Genomic DNA, 15797 nt, shown 5'->3' with positions numbered 1-15797 from the left:
TAGGTTAACTAAGCTTCCTTCAAATCTGGTGCTATATAAAGCCTCAAAATGGTGTCATCACCATTATTGTTTGGCAATGTGTAGTAATGTCCTTAGTCCTGTCCTTTTTAATTATTTTGAGGAGTTGTAACTTTGGGTCTATCTACCCTCCACCCACTCAAAATGTCACACCTGTTTCATGAATCTTCTTACCTTTCTCCATCACATTGTAGCTCTACACTGTGCCTTCTTCCATAGGCCAACTAGACCAAAAATGGTAACATGTATGTGAGCTTCATATTGACATCCTCCAGGAGGAAGAGATTCAAAACTAAAGTTCTAAAGTCAAAAGAACTTGCTTCAAACACCCAACTTCACCACTTGTAGGTGGGTGACCTTGGGCACATCATTTAAACTCTCTAAAACTCGGTTTCCTTGTCTGTAAAATGAAAATAATAACAGTGCTTACCTCACAGCTCATAGGAAGAAACAGAGAAGGCTGTGAGAAAGTGGCTCACCAAGGAGTCTCAACTCACTGAGGGTGAATATTGTTTTATCTGTATTAGCCTGGTCTCATACTGCTAATAAAGACATACCTGAGACTAGGTAATTTATAAGGAAAGAGGTTTAATTGACTCACAGTTCCACATGGCTGAGGAGGCCTCACAATCATAGTGGAAGGCAGAGGAGCAAAGTCACATCTTGAATGGCAGCAGGCAAACAAGAGAGAGTATGTGCAGGGGAACTTCCCTTTATAAAACCATCAGATCATGTGAAACTTATTCACTATAACAGGAACAGCAGGAAAAGACCCGCCCTCATGATCCAATTACCTCCCACCGAGTCCCTCCCATGACACATGGGAATTATGGGAGCTACAGTTCGATATTTAGGTGGGGACACCACCAAAGCACATATCAGTATCTAAAACCTGCCACTAATTATGTTCCATCAAACCCCCTTTCCTGTTAGATAGTAGCACCCTTAATGATATTTCATTCTGGTTCTATAACTTCTTGGTCATTTTTTGTTTTCTCATTTTTATTGTTGTTTTTGTTGTTGTTTTAAGTAGCCTAATTTAATCCTTTGGATTAATTCTTATTCAGTGAAAACCTACAGATTCTGAAAGCTGGCTGCCTGGATTGGAATCCCAGCTCTGCCACTTACTAACTGAGAGCTTTGGGCATGTTACTCAACCTCTGTGCCCCAGTGTCATCATCTGTAAAATGGGGATAATGATAGTAGCTACCTCATAGGAATATTGCCAGGGTTAAATGAGTCAATATGATTAAGGTGCTTAGAAGAGGGCCAGGCACAGGAAGTAAGTGCTATGAAAGTTTTGCTCTTAGTATACCAAACTCGAAGTCCTCGTCCTCTTCACCAGGCAAGATTAGACCTGGGCTTTGTCTACTTACAGTTCTGGTGATCATTCCGTCATCCTTTCTTCTCCCTCAATATTACCAGAATGAGACCAGTATTGGGGCCTGAGGAAGAAGCAAAAGACAGTTGTTGTCCCATTTGACCCAGCAAGGAGACATTCTCTCCTATCCTGCAGCAATGCACTATGCATGGGCTTGGTGCTGACCAGTGGTGCTTCCAATAGGCCCTCTAAGGAGAGCCCCCTCCTGTGTACCTCCCATAGCCATTGATGGTCCTTTTAGACTCTTGGCTTGTGTCTTCCTGCCCCAGCTCACAGCATCCTGCTACATGCCTCAGATGTTCCACTCAGCGATGGTCACAGGCTCCCAAACTCACCTATCCTTGGTAGCAAACTATTAGGACCATCGGCATATGCAGAATCAATTTTATGTCCCAGCTGGGACTGAAACTCCAGGCCAAGGGACACGAAGATGGGTCTTGCCCTCTCCCTACCCACAGCCCTCACCAAGTAGCTCACCCCAGGGCTGTTCACCCACACCCTGGTCACTGCGGCATCCAACTGAATTAGAGGGCTCACTGGTTCTTAAACAAGCCAGGAGCTTATAGAGCCCACATCCTGTCACCTCGACAAGGGTTTCCCAGAGGCCTGCCTCCCTTGGCTTGAAAAAGGGAAGCAGCTCCCTCGGCTCCCACAACAGGCCAGATTGGTCTTCCTCTAGGCCTTTCCTTATAGCCAGCATTGTGGGGTTGGGGCTGGTGGAGTGATGCCCACACATTCTAAAAAAGTGGTTCCCCCAGTAGCCCCATGCCACAGTCCCCTGACGCTAGAAAGTAGGGTTCTTGACCAGGTGTGGTTGCTCATGCCTGTAATCCCGGGACTTTGGGAGGCTGAGGCGGGGGGATCACCTGAGGTCAGAAGTTCCAGACCAGCCTGGCCAACATGGTAAACCCCATCTCTACTAATAATATAAAAAGTAGCTGGGCGTGGTGGTGACACATGCCTGTAATCCCAGCTACTTGGGAGGCTGAGGCAAGGGAATCACTTGAACCAGGAAGGCAGAGGTTGCAGTGAGCCAAGATTGTGCCATTGCACTCCAACCTGCACGACAAGAGTGAAATTCCATCTCAAAAGGAATGAGAGAAAGAAAAAGAAAGAAAGAAAGAAAGAAAGAAAGAAAGAAAGAAAGAAAGAAAGAAAGAAAGAAAGAAAAAGAAAGAAAGAGGAGAAGAGAAGAGAAGAGAAGAAAAGAAAAGAAAAGAAAAGAAAAGAAAAGAAAAGAAAAGAAAAGAGAAAAGAAAAGAAAAGGGAAAAGAAAAGAAAAGGAAAAGGAAGGGTCCTTGATCCCTTTCTTAGCTGCAGGCTTTGGTTACCAATTTATGTACATGACATGCAACACCATCCTGTGACATATAATTTTTTTTTAAAAAAAGAATTTGCACATTGTTTTCAAAGCATATTTGAATGAGTAAATGAATGAAAACCAGTCATATTATAAACCCATATTATAAATATAATAATAAACTCATCAATTAAGTGACAACAATAATAAACTATAATATTGTAAATATGATCATTGTATAAATAATATTTAAAGGCCAGGTGTGTTGGCTCATGCCTGTAATCCCAGCACTTTAGGAGGCCAAAGTGGGCAGATCACAAGGTCAAGAGATGGAGACCATCCTGGCCAACATGGTAAAACCCTGTCTCTACTAAAAATACAAAAATTAACTGGGCATGGTGGCACACACCTATCAACCCAGCTACTTGGGAGGCTGAGGCAAGAGAATCGCTTGAACCTGGGGGGCGGAGGTTGCACTGTGCCAAGACTGTGTCACTGCACTCCAGCCAGTGCCACAGAGTGAGACTCCATCTCAAAAAAAGGAAAAAGGAAAAACAACATAGAAATTGTGTGACTAATGAATATGAACATATTTCTTTCTTTTTATAAAATGTTTTGAATCTTGGTGTTTGATTATGAAATATTCTATTTATGTACGTAGTTCTTATACAAACTTGAATACAATTTTCATCAAAATGTTTCCGTTACTTCTGCCTTTTTTCATCTTCCTTCTGCTTGTCCATGACTTCATGTTTTCCAGAGGAACTTACGAGTCCTCAGTAAATGACATCTTAAACATGTTTTTGGATTTTTCTGTCTATCGTCTGCATTATAATCCTGTTGAAAGTAAGATCCATGTTTGGTTTTTCTGATCAGTAGTTTGAGAACTCATGAGATGCTGTTAAATCTATGAATTTTTTGTGTGGAAATATTGACCAGTTCTTTTTTCTTTTCTTTTCTTTCTTTTTATTTTTTTCTTTGAGACATAGTCTCGTTCTGTCACCCAGGCTGGAGTGCAGTGGTGCAATCTGGGCTCACTACAACCTCCATCTCGTGGGTTCAAGTGATTCTCCTGCCTCAGCCTCTTAGGTAGCTGGGACTACAGGCATGAGCCACCACACCTGCTAATTTTTTGTATTTTTAGTTGAGACGGGGTTTTGCCATGTTGGCCAGGCTGGTCTCAAACTCTTGGCCCCAAAGTGCTGGGATTACAGGTGTGAGCCACCATGCCCAGCCATTCAATTATTATTTCATATGAACATCTTTAAACATAACAAGTGCTGAAAGAACAGTAAAACAATCTCTTATGTACCCATCATGTGGATACAATAATTAATATTTTGCCATGCTTTTATATGTCCGTATCCGTGCGTTTATTTTTTGTGCTGAGACATCATGATGTTTCACTCCTAAGAAATTAAATATGTATTTTCTACCAAAAAAAGGAGCTCCCGGTCAGGCGTAGTGTCTCATGCCTCTAATCCCAGAACCTTGTGAGGTGGAGGAGGGCAGATCACCAGATGTCAGGAGTTGGAGACAAGCCTGGCCAACATAGTGAAACCCCGTCTCTACTATACAAACATTAGTCAGGTGTGGTGGCGCATGCCTGTAATGCCAGCTACTTGGGAGGCTGAGGCAGGAGAATCACTTGAATCCAGGGGTCAAGGTTGCAATGAGTTGAGATCGCAGCACTGCACTCCAGCTTGGGCAACAGAGCGAGACTCTGTCTCAAAAAGAAAAAAAAAAAAAAAAAGGGCCGGGCGCGGTGGCTCAAGCCTGTAATCCCAGCACTTTGGGAGGCCGAGATGGGCGGATTACGAGGTCAGGAGATCGAGACCATCCTGGCTAACACGGTGAAACCCCGTCTCTACTAAAAAAACACAAAAAATGAGCCCGGCGTGGTGGCGGGCACCTGTAGTCTCAGCTACTCGGGAGGCTGAGGCAGGAGAATTGCGTGAACCCGGGAAGCGGAGCTTGCAGTGAGCTGAGATCCGGCCACTGCACTCTAGCCTGGGCGACAGAGCAAGACTCCGTCTCAAAAAAAAAAAAAAAAAAAAAAGGTGCTCCCCGTATAACGAAATGCCATTATCACACCTTAGAAGATTAACCATATTGTACTAATATTATAGATGATCCAGTCTTTGTTCACGTTTTTCCAATTGTCCCCAGAATGCCTTTCATCATTTTTAAAATTCCAGGATATAATCAAGTTTCAAGCTTTGCATCTGGTTGCTATATCTTAAAAATCTAAACTTTTCTTTCTGGTCAGGTGTGGTGGCTCACACTTGTAATCTCAGCACTTTGAGAGGTCAAGGCGGGCAGATCATCAGAGGTCAGGAGTTCAAGACCACCCTGGCCAACATGGCAAAACCCCATCTCTACTAAAAATACAAAAATTGGCTGGCCGGGGTGACATGCACCTGTAATCCCAGCTACTTGGGAGACTGAGGCAGGAGAATCACCTGATCCTGGGAGGTGGAGGTTGCAGTGAGCTGAAATGGTGCCACTGCATTCCAGCCTGGGGGACAGAGCAAGACTCCATCTCTGAAATAAAGAGAGCACATTCTGGGAGCCACTTCCAGGAAGATGTATAGATTCTAAAAATGTTAAAAGATAAGCACCAGGTATATCAGCTCACACCTGAAATCCCAGCATTTAGGTAGATGGGGAGGTAGGAGGATTGCTTGATTTGAGGTTGGGAGTTGGAGACTAGCCTGGGTCACATAATGAGACCCCCATCTATACGAAAAGTTTTTTAAAATAGTAGGGTGTGGTGGCCTATGCCTATGTTCCTAGCTACTCAGGAACCTGGGGTAGAAGTATCACTTTGAGCCCAGGAATTCAATGCTATACTGAGCTATGACTGTGCCACTGTGCTCCAACCTGGGCAACAGTGAGACCCTGTCTCTTAAAAAGTAAATTAAAAAAATCATAGGAGGGGGTCAGGCTAAGCCAAAGAAGGACATGAAGGACATCGTATTTGATAAGTATCAGTGTCACTGAGGCTCAGCAGGATCTTCTTCTGGGCCTGTGAATTTGTTTAATTTCTACTTAGAAAGTTTTTCCTCCAGGCCACGTGTGGTGGCTCACGCCTGTAATCCCAGCACTTTGGGAGGCCAAGGCGGGTGGATACCTGAGGTCAGGAGCTCGAGACCAGCCTGACCAACATGGTGAAATCCCATCTCTACTAAAAATACAAAAGTACCTGGGCGTGGTGGCATACGCCCGTAATCCCAACAACTCAGGAGAGTAGCTGAGACAGGAGAATCGCTTGAACCCGGTGGTGTGTGCCTGTAATCCCAGTTACTTGAGAGAGTAGCTGAGGCAGGAGAATCACTTGAACCCGGGAGGTGGAGGTTGCGATGAGCCAAGATGGTGCTATTGTACTACAGCCTGGGCAACAAGAGCAAAATTCTGTCAAAAAAAAAAAAAAAAAGAAAGAAAGAGAGAGAGAGAGAGAGAGAGAGAGAGAGAGAGAGAGAGAGAGAAAGAAAGAAAGAAAGAAAGAAAGAAAGAAAGAAAGAAAGAAAGAAAGAAAGAAAGAAAGAAAGAAAGAAAGAGAAAGAAAGAAAGAAAGAAAGAAAGAAAGAAAGAAAGAAAGAAAGAAAGAAAGAAAGAAAGAAAGAAAGAAAGAAAAAGAAAGAAAGAAAAAGAAAGAAAGAAAGAAGACAAAAGAAAGTTCTCTCCCCATATACCTGTAAGGATCATTATCTTAATTTCATTATCTTAATGTCTTGACATGATTCTTGCCTTGTCAGAGATCATCCTATCTGAAATTGAAACTATTTACCACTTCTCTAATTTTTTTTCCATAGCACTTAAAACTTTTTTTTTTTTTAATTTGAGATGGAGTCTCACTCTGTCACCCAGGCTGGAGTGCACTGGTGTGATCTCAGCTCACTGCAACCTCCCCCTCCAGGGTTCAAGTGATTCTCCTGCCTTAGCCTCCCAGGTAGCTGGGATTACAGGCACCTGCCACAAAGACCAGCTATTTTTTTTTTTTTTTTTTTTAGTAGAGATGGGGTTCACCATGTTGGCCAGGCTGGTCTTGAACTCCTTACCTCAGGTGATCCGCCCACCTCAGCCTCCCAAAGCATTGGGATTACAGGCACGAGCACCGCACCTTGCCATGGCTAATTTTTTATTTTTAGTGGAGACAGAGTTTCACTACGTTGGCCTGGCTGGTCTCAAACTCCTGACCTCAAGTGATCTGTCTGCTTCATCTTCCCAAAGTGTTGGGATTAGATGCGGGAGCCACTATACCTGGATTGCTTTTTAACAAACCATCTCTATTCTTATTTCCACTAGAATGTAAACTTGATGAGAGCAGAAGATACCAATGTTGTTCAATACTGTTTATCCCTAGAGCCTAGAACTGTGCTATGCACATGGTAAGGAGACGAGTATTTGCTGAATGAATATTTTGAGCAGCTGTTCTTAGACTGTTTGGTCTCAGAAACTCTACTTTTTTTTTCTGTAGAGATGGGGTCTCACTATGTTGTCAAGCCTGGTCTTAAATTCCTGGGCTCAAGAGATTCTCCCACCTTGGCTTCCAAAAGTGTTGGGATTGCAGGTGTGAGCCACCATGTCCAGCCTTGTTCTTTCTTTCTGAGAACATTTATAACCTCCATATTTTCTGTTTTGAAATGTATAGTAATGTGTCTAGGTATGGGTCTTATTCTCACTCAAGTGGGCCCTTTGACTTACAGTAGAGGCAGTTTTTTTGTTCTTTGAATATTTCCTCCAATGAGTTTTCTTTTCTTTGTTTTTTTTGTTTTGTTTTGTTTTTTGGAACTTCTTTTACTCAGCTTTTTGTTTCCTTGGTGTATCCTCTGAATTTGTCATTGAAACTTCTACCATAAATGACACTTATCATTTGTGATCCTATTTTATTGGCCAAGTGAGCACCTAGCCATGACTAAGTTTGCTAGGGTGAGGCAGGCTATGCCTTCTGGAACAAGGTGCCTTCTTATTGGTGAATGTGGATATGCTCCACTTTATCTTTTTTTTTTTTTTTGGTCCCTCTCTCACAGTCTTAATTTCTAAGGGAACTTTCCTTTCCATTTCTTGCTTACAAAATCCTGTTATTGTTTAACTGACAAAATATCTTTTACCTATTCCTGATTGGTTTTAGTGTTGTTTGCTTGGCCTTGCCTTTATTTCCTCATAGTTTTCTTCTCTTGATTTTGATGTCTTTCATGTTAGTGGAATTAGTGGAATATTTGTTAACAGCTCACTAAAAGGTGATCATAAGCTCTTTTGTACCTGGATGCTCATATCTGGTAGGCTTCAGTGACTGAAAAGTGAAATGCTTAGTGAACCATTTGTCTCTGGAACAAGAAGGCACCTTGTTCCAGAAGGCATAGCCTGCCTCACCCCAGCAAACTCAGTCATGGCTAGGTGCTCGCTTGGCCAATAAAATAGGATCACAAATGAAAAGTGTCATTTCATGGTAGAAGTTTCAATGACAAATTCAGAGGATACACCAAGGAAACAAAAAGCTGAGTAAAAGAAGTTCCAAAAACAAAACAAAAAATAAAACAAAGAAAAGAAAACTCATTGGAGGAAATATTCAAAGAACAACAACAACAAAAATTGGTCTCCGCCTTGCAGAAGGATTATACTGTCTGACTCCAGTGAACTCAGCCATGGCCACGTCCTTTGTTTTAGCCAATGAAATATGAATAAAAGTGGCATTTTTCATCTTGGAGGGGCATATTAATGAGGTTTTATTTGTTTGTTTTGTTTTGTTTTTGTAAGTCTTGCTGTGTCACCCAGGCTGGAGTTGGAGTGCAATGGTGTGATCTCAGCTCACTGCAACCTCTGCCTCCCAGATTCAAGCAATTCTCATGTCTCAGCCTCCCAAGCAGCTGGGACTACACATGCACACCACCACCCCAGGCTAATTTTTTGTATTTTTAGTAGAGATGGGTTTTCACCATGTTGGCCAGGCTGCTAATGAGGTTCATTGTGGGCTTTTCAGTTTCTCCAGAGAAGGATCCTCTTATATCCTGCCCGTAGGTGTATACACCTCATTGCCAGCATCTTTTGTCTTCATCTGCAGAATGGTGCTGCAGGTCTTACCATATATGTAGGTTTAATCTCTGATTTCCGTATAGAAGCTCATTCCTGTCATCTCATTTCCTGAATGCTCCTGAGCTCTGATTAAATTTCTGCAAGGATAAACTTCCATTTCGTATAAAGGTGTGACCAGTCCTTTTTTCTCATGGAGGACATTGCGTGTTCAACTGCTCCTTACACTTTTTTTCAGCCACCATCTTTTATTCCTTTTGAAAAACCTAATTCCCTTCATTTTCTGAGTCTTTCTGATATTTTGTGGTACAAATCACTGGCGTTCTCTTCCGCAATACATTTTCATTATTTGAGTTTCCTCAGATAACTCTGCTGTGCACTGAAATCTTCCATATCCTTTCCATTATTGAAAAATCTGTTAATATCTGTTGTTGTGTACCAGTGTCTCTTCTGTATTTTTTTTTCTTGTGTGTTTGTACCACTTTCCCCTTTCTTATCATTTTCATGGGGTTTTGGGAGGAAGCACTTGTTGGTTGGTCTATTCTCTTTCTTTTAAATATGAGCATTATTTAACCAGGTGTGGTGATGCATGCCTGCAATCCCAGTTACATGGGAGGCTGAGGCAGGAGAATGGCTTGAACCCAGGAGGCGGAGGTTGCAGTGAGCCGAGATCGCACCACTGTACTTCAGCATGGGTAACGAGCGAAGTTCTGTCTCATAAATAAATAAGTAAATAAATAAATAAATAGAAATATGAGCAGTATTTTTCTTCTTTGGCATCCCAGGTGGACTTTCTAATATTTATGTAGTCATCTTTTTCTTCTATTTAACAATTCTTCATTATTTGTTATGCAACTTGCTAAATTCTGAAATAGAAAGGTTATTTTTCAAGAGTACTCTCAGCTTTGTGGACCCATTTATGTTATTTTTCTACCTAGATCACCTGAAGTAGGGTTCCCTTCTCATGATTTAGTTGGAAGCATTAATAATATAAATGCTTTTCATATTGGGAAATGGGTTACCAGAGTTAATCTCAAAAAAGCACAGTCTGATGTTTTATTGCTTGTAATGGGAAATTTCACAAATAAAAGTGATGGCAGTACAAAGGCAAGATGAAGGGCTTACCATGTGCCAGCCATGGTTCTGGGCAGTTTATGAATTAACTCCTTTGTGCTATGGTTCTTTATATTCCATTTTAGAAGAAGCCCGAGAAGATGATGAAGAGATAGACAGGCACAAGGACTTGGGGGACATGTTGATCCATTTCCAGTAAAGACTGAGGAAAAGAGCTTTGAATATACGAAAAAATACTTCCTCTATTCTCAGACCTTATTTCTTTTAAGGCCACACCTTTTTGAAGTTTTGAGTTTGAATCACAACTTGGACTGAAATCATGAGGGAGCTTGTGTAGGAAAGAATCATCAAGGGAGTTAGTTGGGAGCTTCTCTACCACAGCTTACTCCTTATGGTATTAACTCCCTTTAAGTGCAAATACCTTTGGTTTAAACATTTGTACCTCATCTGATACCAGAGTGTTCATACTGGAGAGAAGCCCTATGAATTTACTGAATGTGGGGGAACTTTTACTCAGATGTCACATTGCATTGAACATAGAAGTCATGCTGAAGAGAAACCCTGTGCATCTAAGGAATATTGACAAGCCCTTAGCTAGAGGACAAACCTCACTGAGAAGCAGCAAATTCATGCTGGAGAGAAACCAGTGAAGGTAGCAATACTTTACTGAATATGAGAAAATTTTTCTGGAGAGAAAGCATTGAATGTACTGAGTGTGATAACATTTCCTCTCAAACCGTATCCCTTACTCTGCATTTAGGAGGTCACACACAGAGAAGCCTTATAAATGTAAGAGATGTGGAAATATCTTAAGCCAAGATATTGATGAATATCCTCATTCATCAAGAAATTTGTACTGGAGAGAAACCTTGTGAATATGGGAAAGCTTCCATTCAGATGTCACACCTCAGCGGGCAGAGAATTTACAGTGGGGAAAACCCGTTTGTCTGTAAGGTATGTTATTTGAAAGTCTTCAGCCACAAGTCAAACCTCACTGAGCATGAGCATTTTCACATGAGAGAGAAACCTTTTGAATGTAACAAGTGTGGAAAAGCCTTTAGCCAAAAGGAGTATGTCAGTAAACATCAGAACACCCATGCCGGTGAGAAGCTTTTCGAATGTATTGAATGTGGAAAATCCTTTAGCCAGAAGGAAAACCTCCTTATGCACCAGAAAATTCACACTGGAGAAAAATCTTTTGAGTGTAAAGATTGCAGGAAAGCTTTCATTCAGAAGACAAACCTCATCAGACACCAGAGAACTCACACAGGAGAGAAGCCCTATGTATGTAAGGAGTGTAGAAAAACCTTAGTGACAAATCCAACCTTACTGAGCATGACAAAATGCAAATTGGAGAGAAGCCTTTTAAACATAGTGAATGTGGAACAACCTTTGTTTAGAAGAAGTACCTCATACAACATCAGAACATTCACAGTGGAGAGAAACGCTATGAATGTAACGAATGTGGAAAAGCCTTCTCTCAGCGAACATCACTTATTCTACATGTGAGAATTCATCCAGGTGATAAACCTCACAAATGCAATGCTTGTGGAAAAGGCTTCTCTCAGAGCGCATCTCTCACGGTGCATGTGAGAAGCCATACAGGTGAGAAGCCCTATGGTTGTAATGAATGTGGGAAAGTTTTCTCTCAGTTCTCAACCCTTGCTGTGCATTTGAGAATACACACAGGTAAGAAGCTTTATCAGTGGAGTGACTGTGGGAAATCTTTCAGCAAGAAGTCACATGACATTAGACACTAGAAAATTCATACTCACTAAAAACCCCATGAATGCCTTGAAAGTGGAAAAGCGTTCATCAGAAATTTGCACCTCATCATGCACCAGAAATAATCCTTCTGAAGCAAAGCACCACGAATGAGGTTAACTTTAACACACACTAAAAATTCAAGGGACACCAAAAAATTTGTACAGAAGACAAAGACATGTGTATGATCAAAAGCCTGTGTCCAACAAAGAAACCTGCAGCAGAGATAATGGTAAAAATTTAGGCACATTTTCACTAAAAATGGCAACAGAAAATGAATGCCTGTTTTTTATTGCTACACCATAGATCTGGAGATCTTCACTGATAACAAGAAAAATGAGTGTAAATAATGGAAAGAAACAGACAAAAATAGATAACATGGTCATCTACAACTAATATTAAGACTCCTGTGGTATTGATTCAACAGAGCAGAAGAGATTTCAGAGAAAGACTTATGCACTTATTAGAATTTGGAATATGATACAAACAGCATCAGGAAGTGAAGAAATAATGGAACTGTTAATTTAAGTGGAGGTAACTTGTTCTCCAAGGGGAAAAAATGCATCGTAAACTATACACAAAAGTGAATCCAGAAGTTAGAAACAGAAATATGAAAAAGCTCTGTACTAAAATACTTATGACCTTGGGAATAGGGAAACATTCCTTGTAACAACTTCAGAGATACTTAGCAGTTCCACTTGTGAGTATGAATGCTCAGGAAATATGTACTAGGATGTTTACTGTGGCTTGATTTGTAGTAGCCAAAAATTAGACACAACTGAAAAAGCCCATCATGAACAATATGGGAAATTCTTATGGAATGCTATGTATCTGTAAAATGCAACAAATGAAATCCACTTGTATTAACAGAAAGATCCCAAAGTTGTTGATGGGGGATCAAGTTGCAGCGCCATGCAGATAGTACAATGACATTTTGTAAATTTGAATTAAAAGTTCCCTCACAAAACTCAGTACTATCTATTGGTAATGGATGCATATATGTCTGTACATGTTTTTGAAATGGATTGCAAGGATACAGACCAAACTCTCGATAGTGGTCACTTGTCAAGAGTGGAGAAGGGAAAGTAATGAGTGTGGGAGGTGTGGTAGGTATTGGTTAAAGGGGACTTCAGTTTTTTTTTTATATAAACATCTGCTTCTCTTTCAAAAGACTTCAAGTAAATATGAGAAGATACTGATTGATTCTGGATTGTGGTATATGGATATCTTGTCTTATATTTTGTACTTTTCTGTATTTTTAACGTTTCTCAAAATTAATAAGAATGGGAGTGAAGATGTGAATGCTGTATCTGTAGAAGTCATGTTATACTGGATTCATTTCCAATCAAATACAAAACATTTTATAGAAAATATTTTTAAATTTTTATCACAGATGAGTGGATGGACTTGCTGTCTATGTAATATGTAATTAATCATTTTATTAAAATTTAAAAGGACAGTACAATCTAAATCTGTTGTAATTATTTTAACATGTTATACACACTATATCAGGGTCCCCAACTCCCCCCCAGCTGCATGGCAGGAGGTGAGTGGCAGGTAAGCGAGTATTGCCACATGAGCTCCACCTCCTGCCAGATCAGCAGTGGCATTAGATTCTCATAGGAGGGCGAACCCTATTGGTAACTGTGCATGTGAGGAATCGAGGTTGTGCGCTTCTTATGAGAATGCAATGCCTGATGATCTGAGGTGGAAGAGTTTCATCCTGAAAACGTCCCATCCCCATTCCCCTAGCCCCACAAACCATCTGTGGAAAAATCGTCTTCCATGGAACTGATCCCTGGTACCAACAAGGTTGTAGACTGCTGCACTACTGACCTCTTTCTTTGTATTTCTAACATTTTGCAAAACGAGCTTAGAAAATTTCAACTTTTTGTTAAACATACATGCACAGGCATCATATAATTAGTCTCTTTCAGTTATGCTAATTTTGGAATGTCAGTTTTCCTGCCCTGCATATTTCCATGGGACACGTTTGCATTAAATATTAAATTTTTGATAATATCTTGTTTTTTGTTTTTTGGTTTCTTTTTCGGTCTTGCTCTGTTGCCCAGGACAGAATACAATGGCGGGATCTTGGCTCACTGCAATCTCCTCCACCTACTGGGCTCAAGCAATCCTCCCACCTCAGCCTCCCAAGTAGCTGGGACTACAGGCATGCACCACCATGCTGTGCTAGTTTAAAAAAAATAAAATAAAATTTGTAACCATGGGGTCTCCATATATTGCCCAGATTAGTCTCAAACTCCTGGGCACAAGTGATCCTTCTGTGGCCTCCTAAAGTGATGCCATTACAGGTATGAGTCACCATGCCTGGCTAATTTTATTTTGAAAAGGAGAAAACAGCTTCCCAGAACTTCCACAGTTCAGTGCATTAGATGTCAACACCTGCATGTCAGTCTTAACCTGCGAGCTATGTCACTCCTCCCACTGCTGTTACGGAGAGAGAATGGGATGGGTATGAGAAAAATGGCTCAGACCCTAGACAAAGTTCCATTTTGTAAACCAGCCCTTCCTGAAGAATGTTTTAATCCTTCATCAGTATAATATAAAGAATGTTATGAAAGGTTTTCTTAAATAATGGTGAATGTCAACAACACACAGCATTTGAGCTTGATCTTGAAACCTTAAAGAAAAAACTCATTAAATGCCACTGCATCACTGTATCTTTTAGTCTCTTAGGAGGAGTTAGATACTTAAATATCGAAATGAACTTGTTCTTTCTAATATGACGTACCCCATATTTTTCTCTGCTTTCCCTCTTTGCACATATATTTCACGTTTTAAGGCGTTCTCTTTATGATACAGTTGGCCCTCTGTGTCCGTGGGTTCTGCATCCATTAATCATTGAACCCTGGATGGAAACTATTAAAATATACAACAATTTTAAAAGTACAAATGTTAATGTACAACTATTTGGATAGCATTTACATTGTATTAAGTATTATGAGTAATCTAGAGATGATTCAAAGAATATAGGAGGATGTGTTTAGGCTGTATGTAAATGCTGTGCCATTTTATATGAGGATCTGGAGCATCCGTGAATTTAGGTGTCTGTGGGGGTGTCCTGGAACCACTTCCCCTTGGATACCAGAAGGATGACAGTACTAAGAAAAAACACAGCTGTTTTATGAAAAATCTGCATTGGAATTTTGCCTATTGACCACTGCTCAATAGCAAGGTTAAACATGACTTTGTCATACAAGGCAATGATAACATAATTTGGCATTTATTTAGCCTCTAGTTCCCTCCCCCACGTCCCCCTGCAGAATGTTGTTATCTAAATTCATGGTTCTTCAGTGTATGTTACAATCACCTAGATGATTTGCTGCTTGGCCCTTCCCCAGGGTTTCTGATTCAGTAAATCAGGTCGGGGCTAGAATTTTCATTTCTGAGAAGTTCCCAGAGCATGCTGATGCTGCTGTACCAGGGACAACAGTTTGGAAACCCCTATTCTAACCATTTTATCTTCAGGAAAGTTCTGTTGGATAGTAGCATGCATCCAATTATTTTCCCATTGTATATCTAGGGAAAGAAGAAGCCTGGATGCGGTGGCTCATGCCTGTAATCCCAGCACTTTGGGAGGCTGAGGTGGGCAGATCACTTGAGCCCAGGAGTTGGAGACCAACCTGGCCAACATAGCAAAACCCAGTCTCTATAAAAATACAAAAATTAGCTGGATGTGGTGGCGCATAACTGTAGTCCTAGCTACGTGGAGGGATGAGGCAGGAGGATAACTTGAGCACAGCAGGTAGAGGCTACAGTGAGCTGTGATTGTGCCACTGTGCTCTAGCCTGGGTGACAGAGTGAGACCCAGTGTCACAAAAGGAAAAACAAAACAATACTTTCACGTCTACTTAGGGGGAGAGCCAAGACTAAAGCAAGTTTTGACTTCTGACTATTTCAGTACGATCGATAGGTGAGAAAGCTCCTGTAAATTTTTTGAGAAGTATTTAATATGGTTTATGTGCCAGTTTGGTTCATCTTTGTGTGTGTGTGTGTGTGTGTGCGCGCGTGTGTGTGTGTGTGCGTGTGTGTGTGTTTTAATTGCTATAAATGAATACTTGAGACTGTATAATTTATATGGAAAAGAATTTTATTTTGGCTCAGGGTCCTGCAGACTGTACAGTAAGCATGGTGCTGGCATTTGCTTTAGGTGAGGCCTCAGGGAGCTTACAATCGTAGTGGAAGAAGGGGATGTCGCAATTC

At 41.0% G+C, this 15797-nt stretch overlaps 1 pseudogene; it reads left to right on the top strand.

Annotated features, from left to right (window-relative positions):
• Window positions 1-10239: 10239 nt before the first annotated feature.
• Window positions 10240-11584, top strand: LOC139361372 (zinc finger protein OZF-like; annotated as a pseudogene).
• The last annotated feature ends 4213 nt before the right edge of the window (window positions 11585-15797 follow it).

This window comes from Macaca nemestrina, unplaced genomic scaffold (assembly GCF_043159975.1).
Source record: "Macaca nemestrina isolate mMacNem1 unplaced genomic scaffold, mMacNem.hap1 Scaffold_45, whole genome shotgun sequence".
NCBI classification, from domain to species: domain Eukaryota; kingdom Metazoa; phylum Chordata; class Mammalia; order Primates; family Cercopithecidae; genus Macaca; species Macaca nemestrina.
Note: the sequence above shows the minus strand (reverse complement) of the source record. Positions and strands in the feature narration are given on the sequence as shown.